We start from the raw sequence: 17685 nt of genomic DNA on the forward strand, positions 1-17685 counted from the left end.
CAGTGGAACAAGTTTGGTTTTTGTTTATTAAAGCTATGTCCTTTGCAAACGCTTCCGACTGCACCAAGCGAATCAACCTTTCTAATGCATCATTACGTTCCTTAACGGTAATGGGACCCGAAAATCTTTTTAATGGATTTTGGCAATTATGCGCAAAGCGTATACAAAAGGCAACTACCATGATTAAAGTGGAAAAAGAGCTATATCGAGAAATGAATGAAATGTCGGATACAAAAGCTACATTGGAAGCAGAAGTTATATATTGTTTGCGTAAACCAGGAACCACCGATTTGTTTACAATATTAGCAGGCCATTCATCCATATTGGCTGCCAACCATTTAGGACCCCACCACAAGTGATGAGATTCTAGTTCATGCCCCTTACAACCACGGCTAGCAATATCAGCGGGGTTCATTTCAGTGGGAACGTATCGATAATTTATTATTAAACCACTATTTTGAATTTGGGACACTCGGTTGCCTTCAAATACTTGAAGCCGATGAGGTGGAATTTTAAGCCATGAAAGAACAATGCTGCTATCACACCAACCGAAAATATCATGTATGGTCACCCTACCCTGGATACAATTTAAAACATACTTTAACAATTTAACCATCAACGCTACACCAGACAATTCCAACTTAGGTATACTGAGTTTAGTTTTAATAGGCGCCACCTTGGTTTTGGCCATCATTAACCCAATTTTGACCTGTCCGTATTTATCAACTGATCTAATATACACTGATGCTCCAAACGCCTTCTCAGAAGCATCAGCGAACCCATGTAATGAACAGTGTATAAGATTTTCTGTCAACACAAATCTTGGAATTTGAATTGCTTCCACAGAAGACAAGTTGTTGACAATCAAATTCCATTCCTTTAAAATATCTGCTGGTGGATGTTCGTCCCAAGATAATCTCTGCATCCAAATCTGTTGCATTAAAATTTTTCCTTGTAATATAACCGGGGCTATCCAACCCATGGGATCAAACATACGAGCTAACACAGACAGTATAGCTCGTTTTGTCCATTCCTTTCCTCCGTCCACTCCAGTTTTATAACTAAAACTATCCGCTACCGGATTCCATTGTACTCCTAAAATTTTTATAAACCCAGGACCATCCGCGTGGAACACATGGGGTCTCTCCTGGTGTTCCTCAGGAATGTCCTCTAACAATAATTTCTCATTTGACATCCATTTGCGCAACTCAAACCCACCTAATGAAAGAATGTGTACCAGATCATTTTTTAATTGTTGAGCAGATTGAATATCTGACGCACCAGCCAAAATGTCATCCATATATACCGAAGTCTTAAGGACCTGAGCAGCTTCACCAAGAACTACCTTGTCTTTGGTTGAGCAGGACTCATCATCAGCCAGTTGACGTAAAGTTTTTATAGCCAAGTACGGACTACATTTCATACCATAAGTAACTGTTGTTAATGCGAAGAGTTGCAAAGGCAGCTCAGGTGTATCTCTCCAATATATAAGTTGGTACCTTTGATCTTCAGGATGAATGTTAATCATACGGTACATCATCCGGATGTCCGTAGAAAAGGCAATTTTATGAAGTCTAAACCGACAAATAATCTGCATGACGTCATGCTGCAATTTTGAACCTGCATGGAGGCAATCATTAAGAGAATATCCTGATGATGTTGCAAGGCTTGCGTCAAAAACTACCCTTATTTTATCTGAACCTGTTTTAAAAATTCCATGATGTGGTATTATGTAGTGAGGACTATCCAAATTTCCAGTAAAAGGTACCATGTGACCCATTTTCTGGTATTCCTGCATAAACTCAACATATTTATCTCTTAACACATGATCTGACTGTAATCTTTTCTCCATGGAATAAAACCTTCGGAGACTCTGGTTTTGAGAACTTCCCAACTCAGGTTTATTTGATAAAAAAGGCAAACGCAACACATATCTTCCTGTTTCATCTCTTTGATGAGTTGTTTCATAAATTAAGTTGCACTCCCTATCCTTGGGATCCTCCAACATGTTTGGTATATCTTCTATTTCCCAGAACTTTTCTAATAAAGCATCTGTATTAATAAAATATGTCTGCACTCTTGATTTGCTTTCTTTAGTATCCTGGATGGGCCCTTGTAAAATGTATCCAAATATGGTGTTCATAGCCCATGGTAAACCAGCAGGTCTTATAATTTCACCTCCTAATAGAATATCTCCGAGGAGATCAGCTCCTATGAGCATTTCAATTTTATTACTTGTATTAAATTGATTATCTGCCAATTTAATACCCTTATAACAATCTAACAAGTGGCTAGGTAGTGATGAACTAGGCAAATCATCTGCTATTTTATTCAATACCAACCCCATAGTAACTAACACTGGGTTGTTGATATGACATGGGGAAATCTTCAATGTGACATAACCTTTACATCCAGCCAATATATTGCCACCGACCCCTGTAATATCAATATCAGCAGATCTATGAATGCGCAAACCTAAACGAGCCATGCACCTTTCAGTAATAAAAGTACTTTGGCTACCACTGTCCAACAAGGCCCGAACCTCCTGATTTTTTCCATATTTATCCATCACATGCACTATGGCTGTAGACAACAAAACCCTGCGCCTGGTGTAAACCGAACCTACATGTAAAGAATTAGACACCTCAGGCTTCCTTTCACTTGAACAATTAAATTTTGACCCACCCGGGACCATCTCCGGTTGAGTTGAATAACTGCCAGTAGGACCGCTCCCTACTGACCCCTCGTCCAAGTGAATTAATGAATTATGTTTTTTAGAGCTACACTTTCCACAAGTTAGTTTTATTCTACAATCATTAATATTATGTTTATGGAAGCAACGGAAACATAACCTTTTTTCAATTACAAACCGTTTCCGGGCTGCTACATCCCATTTATTAAATTTTTCACATTTATTTAAATAATGTGACCCATTACAACAAACACACAAAAAGGACTGTTTTTCAGTTTGACTATTAGAATATGAAATATGTACCTTAGTGGAATTTGAACTTTTGTGAGATTCAGTTGTTTCCAAAATCTGAACCTCCTTTGTTAAGAAATTAATAAAATTTTCAAAGGTAGGCAAGTCTTCATTACAACCAAATTTATCTTCAAACTGTCTCTTCATAGAATTATCAATTTTATTTAAATTTATGTATAGAAGCAAATAGGACCACTCTGAAACTGGAAATTTTAATTTTTCTAAACCTTTAGTGGTCTCAATTAACAAATTTAAAAATGATTTAAGTGACCCAATATTTTTACCCGGATGAGGTGCCGATAACAATGTTTGAAGCAATCTATCTGCTTGCAATCTCTTATTTCCATATCTAGCTTTTAAAATTTCTAATAATATACTGTAATTTTCCCCTACCATTGACAGGTGTTGTACCAAACTCCTGGCCTCCCCACTAAGAGCCCCACTTAGATAAAATATCTTTTGGGTATCTGATAACCCACCATTATTACCCACCATAGCCTCAAATAAGTCCATGAAATGGCTATACTCTTCTATTTTGCCGCTGAAAACTGGTAACTGAATTTTTGGAAGAATTATATTATTTTTTGAATTTGTTTGTGTGTCTGTTGAACAACTAGCCTTTGGCAGCTCCGAAGACTGATACACCTCTGCATACTTAGCCTTAGCCACATAATAGTAATTATTTACTTGTTTAAACTTATTCATATGTTCCTCATAATCAAAATCTGTACCCGAATCCGATGCCAATTGTACATGCAACTCCTGAAAATCTTGAAATATTGTTTCCAAATCCAAACACCTGGTCTTAAACAAGACTTTGTTTGACTCTGACTCTAATAAATCCTGAGCAAGTGTATAAATACACTCAATATTTGAAACAGCCATCTCATAGCGCACCTTGGTCATCACTTTTTTACCCATGATAACACTTTTAATTAAATTTTAATGCCAAAGTAAAATGAGCTTTTCCGATGCTCTTAAGAAAAATGAGCTTTTCCGATGCTCTTAAGAATGTGAAATAACTGTAAAATGAGCTTTTCCGATGCTCTTTTACATGTGAAAGAAACTATTGTGTCCCAGTGTATAAGTTATGTAGATTTTACCAATATGTAAGATAATAGACTACATCCATACATAAAAGGGGGTTTATAAACTAAATTCCATATGATAAACATATACCTGTAACTATAATATAATTGTGTGCAGTAATTTATGTAAATTTTTGAATTTTAACGTCCGAATGACAAAGTAATTTTTGTATGGCGAACCACGCCCGAACACGATTTGACAAGTTTGTTACCGAAATTTCGATAACAATCGCGACTCGAAGGACCAATGTTTTATATTTAGCTATTTTTTAGTCAAAATCGAGCCTGGGGTGCTCCGCCGGTGAATCGAAATACATTAATACATAAACTACGTACACTTACCAAAAAGATGAATAGACGCGCTTCTTGCGTAGTGAAAGAAAACTTAGTTAAGGTCGTTTATCACACTATAACTTGAGTTTTATAGTCCCCGGGATCCCGTTAAAGTATTAGAATAAAGTTATGAGGTTTAAATAAGTTTTTCCGTTGACCGTTCATTTCTGTTTTTTTGCACCGACACTTTTCGTTTTCACAGATTCACACACGATTTTAAAATGTCAAAACACAGAGCCTAACCAATATAAAAATTGAGAGGAATCATAAACTACATAGACAAAATAATAATGATATAGATATAAATATGTGTGTTAAAACTAAACAGTAGGTGTTGGCATATTCTGTGACAAATATCATTCATTCTTTTTAAATCTACACCGAATCAGATGATCCATTTAATATCGAATTACTAAAAAAAAACATCATACCGGTCAACTTGAAAACCTCCCCTTTTTTGAAGTCGGTTAAAAATACTGACCATGGTTAAAAGCAAGTAATATTTTATTATATTATTAAAGCATGTAGTAACCTATAAGTAGGTCTACAAATTATATCTTTTGTATTTTAATATTAAGTATGTCTATGTAGTGATTGTAATCTGTTGGTATCATATTAAAGTAAAATAAGTATGTCACAGACCAATATAATAATTTTTGATGGAGATTTTTGAACATTTTGTATTTTAAAAATACTAGTCGATGCACCGCGGTTTCACGCGCGTAGTCCCCGTTCCCGCCGGAATTCAGAGATAAAACATACTCTATGATACTCGCAAATAACATGGCTTTCTAGTGGTAAAATAATTTATAAAATCAGTTCAGTAGATCCAAACATTACCCCCTACAACACCACAAACTTTACCTCTTTATAATATTAATATCGATATAGATAAATTTTAAATCTTGGCTAATAAAACGCTTTTTTACTTAAAAAACACACGCCATACCTAAATTATCCCCGGTCTGTATGGTAGGTTTATGTATTGAGTGTTTGTTCGGACGCGGTGTTTTGGATTCATGACAATTGCGATTGACAGATGTTGTTGCATTTCAAGTGGTGGGTTTTATAACTTGTACATAACAATGTGGAGCCTGTACGGACCAGACATATCTCAATTTATAAAGGCTGATAGTATGACAGTTTATTTTTTTCCTGATTGTGTAAGTGCCGTAGGCTCCTTTTGGGACCTCAGCGGCGTCACCGGGGGGTTTGGGCGAGCGCAGAAGCATCGCCTGATGGGCCCCGAAGGCAGAAGCAGAGGGCGGAACGACTCTCTAAGGGCGTCTCCTCAGAGACTCGGACCTCGGCTTAGAGGGCCGTTCGGAAAGGGTGTTTTGGCCTGAGTGTATCAGTCTGGACGCCCCCGAGATCGTGAGTTAAAAAGCCCACGTCTGGGTGACGTCAGATAACGGGGACGCTGTGTAGCTTGTGTTTGTGTTGCCTGGGAAGCATTGTCGTTCGTTATGTCATCGTCAGGATCGTAAAGGAAGTTTTTTTGGCGTCTAGATCTACAATCAGCGTTGATATCGGGGATGTAGCTGCAAGCCTCAACCACTAGTTGGTTGGAGTGGGTGGCGGCTCTCTCAAAATAAGTTTTCGAGAGCTGTTCCATATATTGGGCTATTGTGGGGAGATCTAGATCTGTATGTAGGTCATTATTGTGCACAAACCATGGAGCGCCCGTGGCCTGACGCATGAATCGGTTCTGAAGGACCTAAAGGGGTTTTTAGGGTCGCCTTTGGGCGATGGGCAAACACTACACTAGCGTAGGTCTTTATTGGACGGATGCAAGTCTTGTAAAATGTATGGGAATGACAGATCTTGATCACGTGACCTGTCGATAGCAAATGTCATTCCCGTACTTTTTTCTTATTTTCGAAGCGTTTGCGATCGTAGAAAGAGAATCGACATGCCACTTGACTACAGGAGCTGGTCAATTGAGGAATGAGACTTGCTACCTTTCAAAGCCACCTTGATCCAAACTATAATTAGGTAGGTAAACATTTAATGAGGTATGTCTGACTGTCACATCACACACACTCTCGATTTGAAAAAAAAAACGGGAACGGAGTTGCGTATGCTAGTAAAGAATAATCACCAAAATCAATTATTTCAGTATTTAGATTTTATAAACAACTTCAGCTAAAAGACATAGCCAATGACTCTGACAAATAACGTATCTTTCTAATGGTAAAAGAATTCTGAAAATCGGTTAAGTAGATCCAGATATTACTCCTTACAATATAACAAACTTTACCCCTTTATAATATAAATATAGATAATAACTACAAATAGATAGGTACGTAACCGTCAATAAAACTACTCCACTACAATCACTATCTGTTATCGATTTTAAAATTGATAAAGAAACGAGTCACATGAAAAATTAACACAAAACTTACTTGTGTCTCTAACTCCACCATTATGAGAACATCACTAAAACACTAATTCTACACAAAACTATCTCTCCTATAACACAAGTGTATCTCTCCGCGAGTGGTAATGCACTGAAAGAGTTAGCAATGTCGTTATCATGCTTATCAAATGTTATCGTAGATCTGATTTGGTTTGCTAATTAGCTTAATGGAGTTCGATCTATAGCTAATTAATTGAAATTGTGCTGGTTTTTATAGATGTCACTTGTTAGGTTGCTTGCCTCCCTTATACGCGTAGGTGTTATACAGCGTGGTATTTCCATTCCATTAATTAACATTTAGTATTTAAACACGATTATGAAGCCACCATACTGTTTCAATATGGGTTGGCGGGGTTATTTTCAAATGATAACGGTTTCATTAACAAATGATAATGTTCAAAGTGCTGAAATGGCGACCCCGCACCGGAAAACGCAGTGTTGGTCGACCACCCACTAGGTAGACCGAAGACATCAAGCGGGTTGCAGGGAGCCGCTGGATGCTGGCGGCTCGAGACTGTTGATTTTGGAACTCCATGCAAGAGGCCTATGTCCTGCATTGGACGTCCATTGTCTGATAATGATGATGATGAATGCCCAAGGTCTGTACGGAGGTGTAAAGACACTTCCCAATTCCGGAGTGGGAGAATTTAATTGTGAATTTCGTAATGTTTCGTATGCCCATTATTTTGCATCCAAGGTTCGAATCCACAATCTTGAAATCATAGGATAACCACTGGACTTTAGCGAGACAGAGCAGACAGATTATAAATACATAACCTTTATTGTCTGTCGGTCAAAAACGCCTTTGTCAGTTGCCACGTAGCCTGTAACTTGACCTTTGGTTCTTTGTCACCTTTCTGACCTTTAACTATTGACATTTTTAACATCGTAATAAAAATGCCGGAGCAGAATATATTGCAGATTGCAATGTATTTAATTAAATATGTAAAATAAATTCATATGTATATTAAGGAAACGATGTCTCATTTCAAAATGTCAACTGGCATAAAAGCATGCTGTTTCAGCAGCAGAGATGAATGAAAATCGGCAAAGACATAAATTAGAATCTAGAATAGAACAGACTTCTACATTGGCGTATCCAGGATTATTTCCTAGGGTGGGCCTGGCTCCCGACATGAAGTCTATTCATCAATAATATCAACCTATATTCGGCTCACTGCTGACCTCGAGTCTCCTCTCAGAATGAGAGAGGTTAGGCCAATAGTCCACCACGCTGGCCTAATGCAAATTGGCAGATTTCACAAACGCAGAGAATTAAGAAAAATCTCTGGTATGCAGGTTTCCTTACCATGTTTTTCCTTCACCGGATTCGAACCCACTCGAACACATTTCTATTTATCTTGATTGAAGGGAACGGGATCTATACGAGTGCAGAAGAACTTCACCCTTATAGTTACGAGTATATATAAATATGGAAACCAGAGATTTTCATTTAGATTTGATTATTAGATAATATTGTAGAAAGCCTGACCTTGCAAGAAGGTTAATGTTGTCACAATTATAAACAGTTAAATTTTGACATTTTGCACAAGGATTCCACAAATCAGTGAAAAGCAATGCGCACTGGTTATCTTCCCCTGTGTTTTCCCAAGTGCTTATAAATATTTATTCACACGACACTAAAACATAATTAGCTTTTTTTTAATTTTGTCTGTCCGTGTGTTTGTCTGGGATTTAAACGTGACTGGTTAGAAAGAGGAGTTTATAGAACCACTTGTAGGCTACTTTTTATGCCGGAAAAATCCGCGGAATATACAAAAACTGAATTACATTCTAACGAAGTTGCAGGCATCAGCTATACTATGTGCGCTGTAGGATGGTGCAGGTGACAGTTGCCTTTTGACGTTCATAATATGCACTATTATCGTGAATCGCGACAAACTTTCAAGAGTAAAACGAACTGTCACTCGCACGTTTAATCCTTTAATGCAAACATGTTTATTGTTTATGGTTGAAAATAAGACGATTGTCGAGAATATCTTAGCGTATCTAATTTATCTCTGAGACTAACAAATAATATTGTGTCATACTGAAAATAGTTATAGCTATAGCGAAGTTGTTATCACGGTATCTAGCTTTTCATGAACAATCGACATACAATAAAATAACATTACATTTCCGTTGATTGCGATAAGGTAGGTACTTATCATGGTAGCCATAATGACATCGTGGTTATGACTGAAGTGAAGGAAGTTTTTCTTCCTTCCTATCCTCATAAAACAAAATCTACATTAGCATCAAGTGAAGCTTAACGAACCTGCGAAAATCTCATGATTTTCCATTATATTTTATACTAGCGGACGCCCGCGACTTCGTCCGCGTAAATTTCGATGTCAACTTTATTGCTACCCCTACCCTACCCTACCCCTGCCCTACCACTACCCCAACCCTACACTACCCAACCCCTACATCTACCCTACCCCTACCCCCACCCTACCCCTACCCTACCCCTACCCTACCCCTACCCTACCCCTACCCTACCCCTACCCTACCCCTACCCTACCCCTACCCTACCCCTACCCTATCCCAAACCTACCCCTACCTTACCTATACCCTACCTCCATCCTACCCCTACCCCCATCCTACCCCTACCCTCCCCGTACCCTATACCTTTCCTACCCCTATCCCACCCGTACCCCTATCTCACGCCTATCCTACCCCTATCCTACCACTTCCCTATCCTACCCGTACCTTTACCCTACCACTACCCCTACCCTACCTCTACCCCTACCCTACCACTACCCTAAACCCGGCCCTAAACCTACCCTACCCCTACACTACCCCTACGCTTCCCTACCCGTACCCTACCCTACCCTGTAACTTCTCTATCTTACTCCTACCCTTAGCAAAATCGGTCCAGTCCTTCGAGAGTGGTGGTATGACCAAGAGAAATAGAGACTTCTGTGCTAATAATATAAAGAGGTAAAGTTTGTGTGGTTGTAGGAGGTAATCTCTGGATCTACGGGACCGATTTGGAAAATTGTTTTACCAATAGAAAGCTACGTTATTTGCGAGTATGATCTCCATATTCACACGGGAACGGGAACTACGTAAATGAAAGCGCCGGGCGTCATATAGCGGAATTTCTGCGTCTTTTAGAAATTTTGTATTATCTCCGAAACTATTTAAGTAATTAACATACTGTAAAGGGCAAATCTTATCTCCATAATATCCTTGTGATTATTAAATAATTTATTTTAATAAGGATTAAAGTTTCGTTGTATAAATAATGACGTAAACCTAAGTATATAAAATTAATAATTTTTAAAACACAAAAGGTACTATATCTGCTAATATATAGAAGATAGATATATGGTGTCGCGGACTTTTTTGTAGAACTTTTAATGATACATAAAGTCTTTATACATTAATTTCAATTTTACACAATAGTTAAGGCAGCGCATGCGCATAAGTCTGTTTAAGAGGATTTTCAGTCCGACCTGTATAGTAGTAGCAGTAGACAAAACCTGTGATAACTCGGCTAATATATATAATACCAATATAAAATAGCCTATAGCACTCCCCGATAATGTAGCATTCTATTGGTGAAAGAATTTTTAAAATCGGACCAGTAGTTCCGAAGATTACCCCATTTAAAAAATGTGACAAACTTACAAACTTACAAACTTTACCTCTTTATAATATTAGTATAGATTAAATTTAGATTAATTAGTGAATATACAAACGGATATTGTCTACATCTACTCGTATATCCTATGTATATACGAGTATTCGTACTCGTATATACTATGTATATGCGAGTATTCGTACTCGAGACAATTTGAGATTCATTGACATTTTTTCAGCTAAACTGTAGACACGTAACTATTACGCCATGTTCCATATTTAGTTTAATACTAATAGTTTACCCCTAATTTAGTGTAACTTCTAAATATTGAAGAATTAGCGGGTGCTACTCGTACTTTATGGGAAATAATTATGAGCAATAAGTATTTGGTTTATTTTGTTATTCTCCATTAAACACTAACCTAACATAACCTAACCTAGACACGACAAAAAGCCACATAAAGACTACGGTACTCTCCGAAACCAGAAGCATTCTCGGAAGACGGCGGACTCTGTATTTTAGTAGCTAACTAAAGAGGAGGTTTAGTTATTAGGTACCAGGCAACTTTGTCTTTCTTACAATCACTATTACATGTCAATAATAAAGACTAAAACCACGGCACGGTTATGTAAACCACCAAATACTTAACTGTTTTTCAAAAATGTTCATAAAAGAAAACTCAAAAAACAGCCTAAACAAGTCCTAAATTCTGGTAAATGATATTATGTAGTTGTAGGTACTCGGAAACATACAATGAACTTAGCACATCGATTATTATACCATCGCAAGTTCAGGAGTGCACAATTGAATTATCACGAAGCATTTCCGAGGTAATAAATTAATTATCGTTGCATTTTAATCTCTATTTCAATGAACTTAAGATTTGAAATTGTTATTTAGTGTTATATGATAGCTGAAATGTCAAAGGTTAGCCAGGACGCAGAGAAAGTCCAGTGAAATCATCTGAAATGCTTGTTACGATAGAAGTTTCTAAATCGATAGATAAGGGCCGGTGTTCACTTCACCTAACTAGACGCGATGCTTTTTACTGGCAAATTAATATTGACATTGTTGATATTGCAATAAAGTCGAAAATTAATTAGCGTCTACGACCTATCCATCGTCTTCTACATGACTTCGGCGAAGAGAGAAAAGCGCGCTATTATACAACAATTTTATATCTCGACAGTGTAAGTTTTGAATTTGTGACTATCTCTGTCAATCTCTGAAATCTATGACTAGAGAGAGAGAGAATTCGAAACTCAATAGAACTACAGTTATTTATGTGCGAAGTCGTCGTTATCAACCCATATACGGCTCACTGCTGAGCTCGAGTCTCCTCTCAGAATGAGAGGGGTTAGGCCAATAGTCCACCACGCTGGCCCAATGCGGATTGGTAGACTTCACACACGCAGAGAATTAAGAAATTCTCTGGTATGCAGGTTTCCTCACGATGTTTTCCTTCACCGATGAGACTCGTGATATTTAATTTCTTTAAATGCACACAACTGAAAAGTTGGAGGTGCATGCCCCGGACCGGATTCGAACCCACACACTCCGAAATCGGAGGCAGAGGTAATATCCACTGGGCTATCACGGCTCATGTGCGAAGTGTAAGTGACTAAATATCCCGGCATTTTCTAAAGTACTCCATGCCTTAAAGAGTGTTAAGAGACAAATAACAGAGCATGTTTATAGCTAAGCAATTGAATTAGAGCGAGCCGCAGACCGCGCCGACTCGCTGGTCGCTACCGAGCCGAGTGTAACAGTGTGCGACGTAATTAAATGTCTGAAACTTGATACTGGATGTAGAGCGCTCAGCGCTGAGCAGCCCACTTACACAGGGTTGACAACTTGACACGCTCAAGACAGATAGACAGTTACAGTAGTTGTTGTACACACGAAACATTACATCGCCACAATATATAAATGTAAATATACTGTACCTAAAGTAAAGTACGCCCATGAGGTTCATTTGCTAAATAGGTAAGAAATATTTTATTTGTTTGTTTTTCTAACCTTACGACTAGAATTACAGGGTATACGTGTTGGAAGCCTTCTTTTTCTGATGACCTGTCCCAAAGATTTTTATTAATAAGGTGAAGAATAATTTCAATTCTTTTAGGATTTAGATAATGCTTAATTATATCAACCATTAGCTGACCGCGCGCGGTTTCACCCGCGTGGTTTATTTAAAAAAAAATAGATTAAAAAGTTACTGGTAAGTTCAATTTCCATTTTTGATCGCCATTTCAATTTGGTTTAATTTTTTTCACGTTCTTAAAAGTAATGGTAATAAAATGATGTGCAGTGCAAACGTCTGAGAAAGCCTGAGAAAAAACTTAAAAGTCGATCGATTTTAATGCAAGTCGAATCAGTATTATATTATGTTACCCAATCGGTCAAGTAGGTCAACGGGCAAATAATTATAATTTGATAAGAGTGGAGATTGAGCAGTGTGGCAACCCTGAGCGGGCGAGAGGGGGTCCGTACAATCGCTGTGAAGGCCTTATTGTCGAGAAAGGCCGCACATATCAATTTTTTAGTCTAACTTGTCCAGTTACTTTTCAATTTGCAATTTACTAATCTTTAACCAACTTCAAATATCAAGGAGTTTGTTAGAACTGGAGCAAGTTCCATATTTCTTTAAGTTCATCACAGCAACACGTGCGGAGAATGGGAGTATCAACTTGTTTTAAACCCTACGACCAACGAGATAAAGACGTACCGCCAAGTGATTGGCGTACGATGGCGGTACGATGTCGTGTAGAAACCGAAAGGGGTGTGGATTTTCATCCTCCTCCTAACAAGTTAGCCCGCTTCCATCTTTGATTGCATCATCACTTATCACTAGGTGAGATTGTAGTCAAGGGCTAACTTGGATAATAAAAAAAAAGAGACCGCTTACGACTTTGTTGGAGTTTTCTTTCATTGGATAACTTATATTCTTACGTTTATTTCCAAATTGCATGAATATTTGTTAGTTATAAAACGCAAAAATATAATTATTTATTACTTTAATCATCTAATGTATAAAAAATCCCCCCTGTTTTTAATCGCAATTTTAGTAGTTTCATATTATGAAAGATTAAAGAGTGTATTTACGAATTAGAAGATATCAGAACTTCGTGTATTTACAAGCATTTTAAAAAAACGTTGATTAAGTAGACTTGTTATTGTCACTTAAAAAAGATTTTTTTTCATGTTTTATTACTTTATTAAACACTTATATAACAAGTTTTTGCAAATCTTCACTTTCTGAAGTATAGACAAAATGATAAGTGTGCATTAGATAATTATTTATTGCGATTTACGACTATAAGCTTTTAAAGCTTTCGAAAGCAATTAGCGAAATATAAAACTGAAAGTGTCCTTGTTTTGAATTATCTACACAATTTATCAGTTTTACTGCTTATGTATAGCTACTAAAAACGCGGGACTACGAATTTTTAATCAAATACTATTAGACGCCGCGCGGTTTCACCCGCGGGGTTCCCGTTCCCGTAGAAATACGGGATAAATAGCCTATAGCCTACCTCGATTAATGGGCTATAATTTTTTTTAATCGGACCAGTAGTTCCGTTAGAGATTAGCGCGTTCAAACAAACAAACAGACAAGCAAACTTTTCAGCTTTATATATTAGTATAGATTGCTGTTCTGTTTGTACAACCTCTCTGAGTTAATGGACAATGCTTTAGTTTACAATGTAAATATTCTCGGTTCAATCCCGAGATCAGGTTAATGTATGGATTTCATATTTTCTAAATTGACTAAGATTTGATTCGGTGGTAGGCTTCAGCTTTAGCTACCTTACTAGCGTTCTTCTTCTTCTTTCCTGAGCCTTTTCTACACTTGGCCACCAGTTAGTGGCATATTAGACTACATGATCAATTAAAATCAGACAAAATATTAAATGAAACAAAGCGTTTACTCCAAAGGTGCTGAAAGACTTGAGCATTCACGTGTAATGAGGATTCGTGAGAATGTTACGTCACAGAAAAATACGAAAACATTTTAGCGAGCAGATTTGCGTGAAACGAAAACATCGAATCGTTCGCTAGAATTCTCACGATGTTCGTAGCAATATTTGGCTCTATGCTTGGCTCGGCTCGTTGTTCAGTTCGATAAATATAAAAACGGCGAATGCTTGATGTTCACCTCAAAAGTCTGGACTTCGCCGTTGACAGAAAAAGTATGATGAACACATAAAACAGACGCACCGGTTATAGACTATTCTTGTTTGTGTGCCACTTTTAAATCGATCTTAAGCCATTCAGTCGAAAACTGTCGGACTAATGCCGACAATATTACGTTAATTTGCAACATTAATTCAATCATCTATCTGCAAGTATTCGTAACTTACCCGGATGTCGACCTGAAACAAAAACAAAATGTCAAATTAATATTAGATTCCAATGAATTCCGGTTCCAATCGTTATGTTGTTTGTTCTAGTATTTGAAGATGCTGCAAATCATATAGGTACCTATTACATAATATTTTTTAAGATAAGCTATATTCGGCTATATTATTTCGACTGGCTGGCTTCGGCCGTGGCTAGTTACCACCCTACCGACAAAGACGTACCGCCAAGAGATTTAGCGTTCCGGTACGATGCCGTGTAGAAACCAAAAGGGGTGTGGAATTTCATCCTCCTCCTAACAAGTTAGCCTGCTTCCATCTTAGATTGCATCTTCACTTACCATCAGGTGAGATTGTAGTCAAGGGCTAACTTGTATAGAATAAAAAAATAAAAAATATAGGATTTTATTATATTTTTCTTGTTTTTTTAGAGATTTTTTTTATTAATTATTGCATCACGCATTTTCCGGATAATTATACATTGTTATTTGTTGTAATTTGTAACACTAACCGCATGCCTTTTCTCCCCTAAATAATGAATACAACACTTCCTGTCGCTTAGCATGCACATGTCAGTGGGGAGGCGGTAGGTGCCAGGCACAGGGCAGTGCTGCGTGTATACTATTCATTTTTTATTTGTAGTCCATTACATAGGGATAGGCTAGCGAATGAATCAAACATGTCTAATAACATAAGACCTATTTTTGCCAGGCCTCCAGCCTTATAGGAAGGGTTTTTTATACTTTACAAGTTAACATTTGACTACAATGATGGTATGGTTTAATAACCTCGTTATTGATACATGTTGGGAGGAGGGTAGTTTAACAAAAGTTACTAAACAGATGTTTTTTACTGTTGATTAATTTATAGTTATACAATTTAACAGTCACAATGTCCTACAAATTGCGTGGTACATTATTTCGTTCTGTTGCTCAGAAATTTTCATTTCCTGGTAACTTCTTAGTTAGCAACCTGAATCAAGAATTTTCATAAATAAAAAAGTTGATCGTCTCATCGAGATGACTCACGAAAAATTTACTTGATAGTAATCAGTTGTACAAAATGTTCTACGGATCTCTGTCTAATTAGTAAGTTAGTTAGTTAGTATATTAGTAAGGCGATGAGTTGATGACACGGACGAAATTGCTCTATCTTCAGTACTGACCTAACCAGCTTGTCTATCAGTTTTTACTGGATATACTTTGAAGAGCGTGATCTAGAACACAAAATCTCTTTCCTCCGTTCCTCTATCTCCCTTCTGTCACAGAACAGCGAGAAATTGAACATTAGCATTCAAACGTTGTTGAAATCCAGTCGAATCGCACGAAAAGTTTCGCATCGACGTTTCTAATTAGAAAAGCTAAGACGTGGAATGCCCTTCCGGCGTCAGTGTTTGCTGACACGAATGCGTTGTGCGTCTTCAAGGTAAGAGTGAACAGGTATATTTCAGGCAAGCCTGCTTCAATCGAAACCTCATCAATACTTTTTTTGTATTACTAAGCGCTTAGCTGCAATCACGCCTGATGGTAAGCGGTGATGCAGGCTATGGTGGCGCTTGCCTAGAAGATACCTAATGCCTATTCGATCTTGACTTGTAGATACCCATATTGTAGGTGGTGGGGAAAACTGAAACTGGAAGAGCATTACACATACTTTCCAGTAAGCTTGGATGTAGTCAAACGCTTATCTAGTACTATTAGATGCCCGCGTTATCATCCGAATTCCCGTTCTCGTGGAAATACGGTGTTAAATATACATTATGACACTCAAAAATAACATGGCTTAATATTGGTTAAAGAATTGTCAAAATTGGTCTAGTGGATCCAGAGATTACTTCTACAACCTCACAAACTCTACCTTTTTATAGTAATAATTACCTATTGAGAAAAATGCTAGCGGACGCCCGCGGTTCGTCCGCCCTTAGATCTCCTTCATATCCTTATCGCAAAATCCGTTCTTAGTGGATACCTAATAACTATAAGCCTCCCTGCCTAATTTCATCTTTTAACATCAAGTGGTTTTCAAGATTTCGTGATGAATGCCTTTCGCATTTATAAAATTAAGGTAATAAGTTCGACCGTTAGTTAGGTTAGGTAGGGTTAGAATCATTTTGGTCGACATTCTCAGTGACACATATCGCATCTTCACGGCAAAAGTGAATAAGCATCTTTTTAGGCAAGCGCGCTCCACTAGACCTCTTCATTATTTTCCATTAGGCATGATTAATAACTAAGCGCACGCTTATTTAGAAAATTATCCTCGGTAATGCTTCGTTAATAAAAACTACTTAAAAGCATCACGTAAAAGTTGTAAAACATGTAAATAAATATGAGAGAACAAGGATTGGATAATGTAATTTATAAATAGGCACGTAACCGCAGAGATCTTTGCATCGATAGTACCGGTTTATATCGTGTAGAGCACCTTGAAATAAGTATAGTGTTTTAGTTCAGCACCAAACCGCTGTAATTAACTTTTTGCTGTGGCTAAAAGTTATCTGAGCTAATTTAATCTATGGTAATACGTGTATGGCAAACTAAAGCCCATCTGATACTAAAAGCCATTTCCTATAACAGAGCAAAGAACACATCTTACAATTCGGTACCCTGCGCCGTGTAATATCAGCCACTGACGATCAAGTAAGCTCACATGCCCGCAGCGCTTACCGATAGAACGTCCACAGCTAGATGCTTATTATTTTTCGTGTTGGTCGCAATCGGCATGATGTCATGCAAATCACGACCAACACACGATCAGTTTTATCGGCTGTCAAGCCGTTAGCCGCAGTTTCATGTACCTGTAAATACTAGGGCAACAATACTCTTTAAATATTTAAATTCAGCAATGCTACAACAGAAATAATAAGCATCCAGTTGTGGACGGTCATCGGTTGATGATAATGGTGATGTTAA

The 17685-nt window shown here is 37.6% G+C and overlaps 1 protein-coding gene across 2 annotated transcripts in view; it reads right to left on the reverse strand.

Moving 5' to 3' along the window:
• LOC112045889 (uncharacterized) overlaps positions 1 to 17685 on the reverse strand; it is a 72893-nt gene that overhangs the window by 46746 nt on the left and 8462 nt on the right. Inside the window, exon 2 of one of the 2 annotated variants that reach the window (XM_052883190.1) lies at positions 14777 to 14788. The exons of the other annotated variant lie outside the window; for it this stretch is intronic. The gene's annotated coding sequence lies outside the window, so the exon portion shown is untranslated. The remainder of the gene's footprint in view (positions 1 to 14776; positions 14789 to 17685) is intronic. 2 annotated transcript variants of the gene reach the window in all.

The sequence above is a fragment of the Bicyclus anynana genome, chromosome 8 (assembly GCF_947172395.1).
Source record: "Bicyclus anynana chromosome 8, ilBicAnyn1.1, whole genome shotgun sequence".
NCBI lineage: Eukaryota > Metazoa > Arthropoda > Insecta > Lepidoptera > Nymphalidae > Bicyclus > Bicyclus anynana.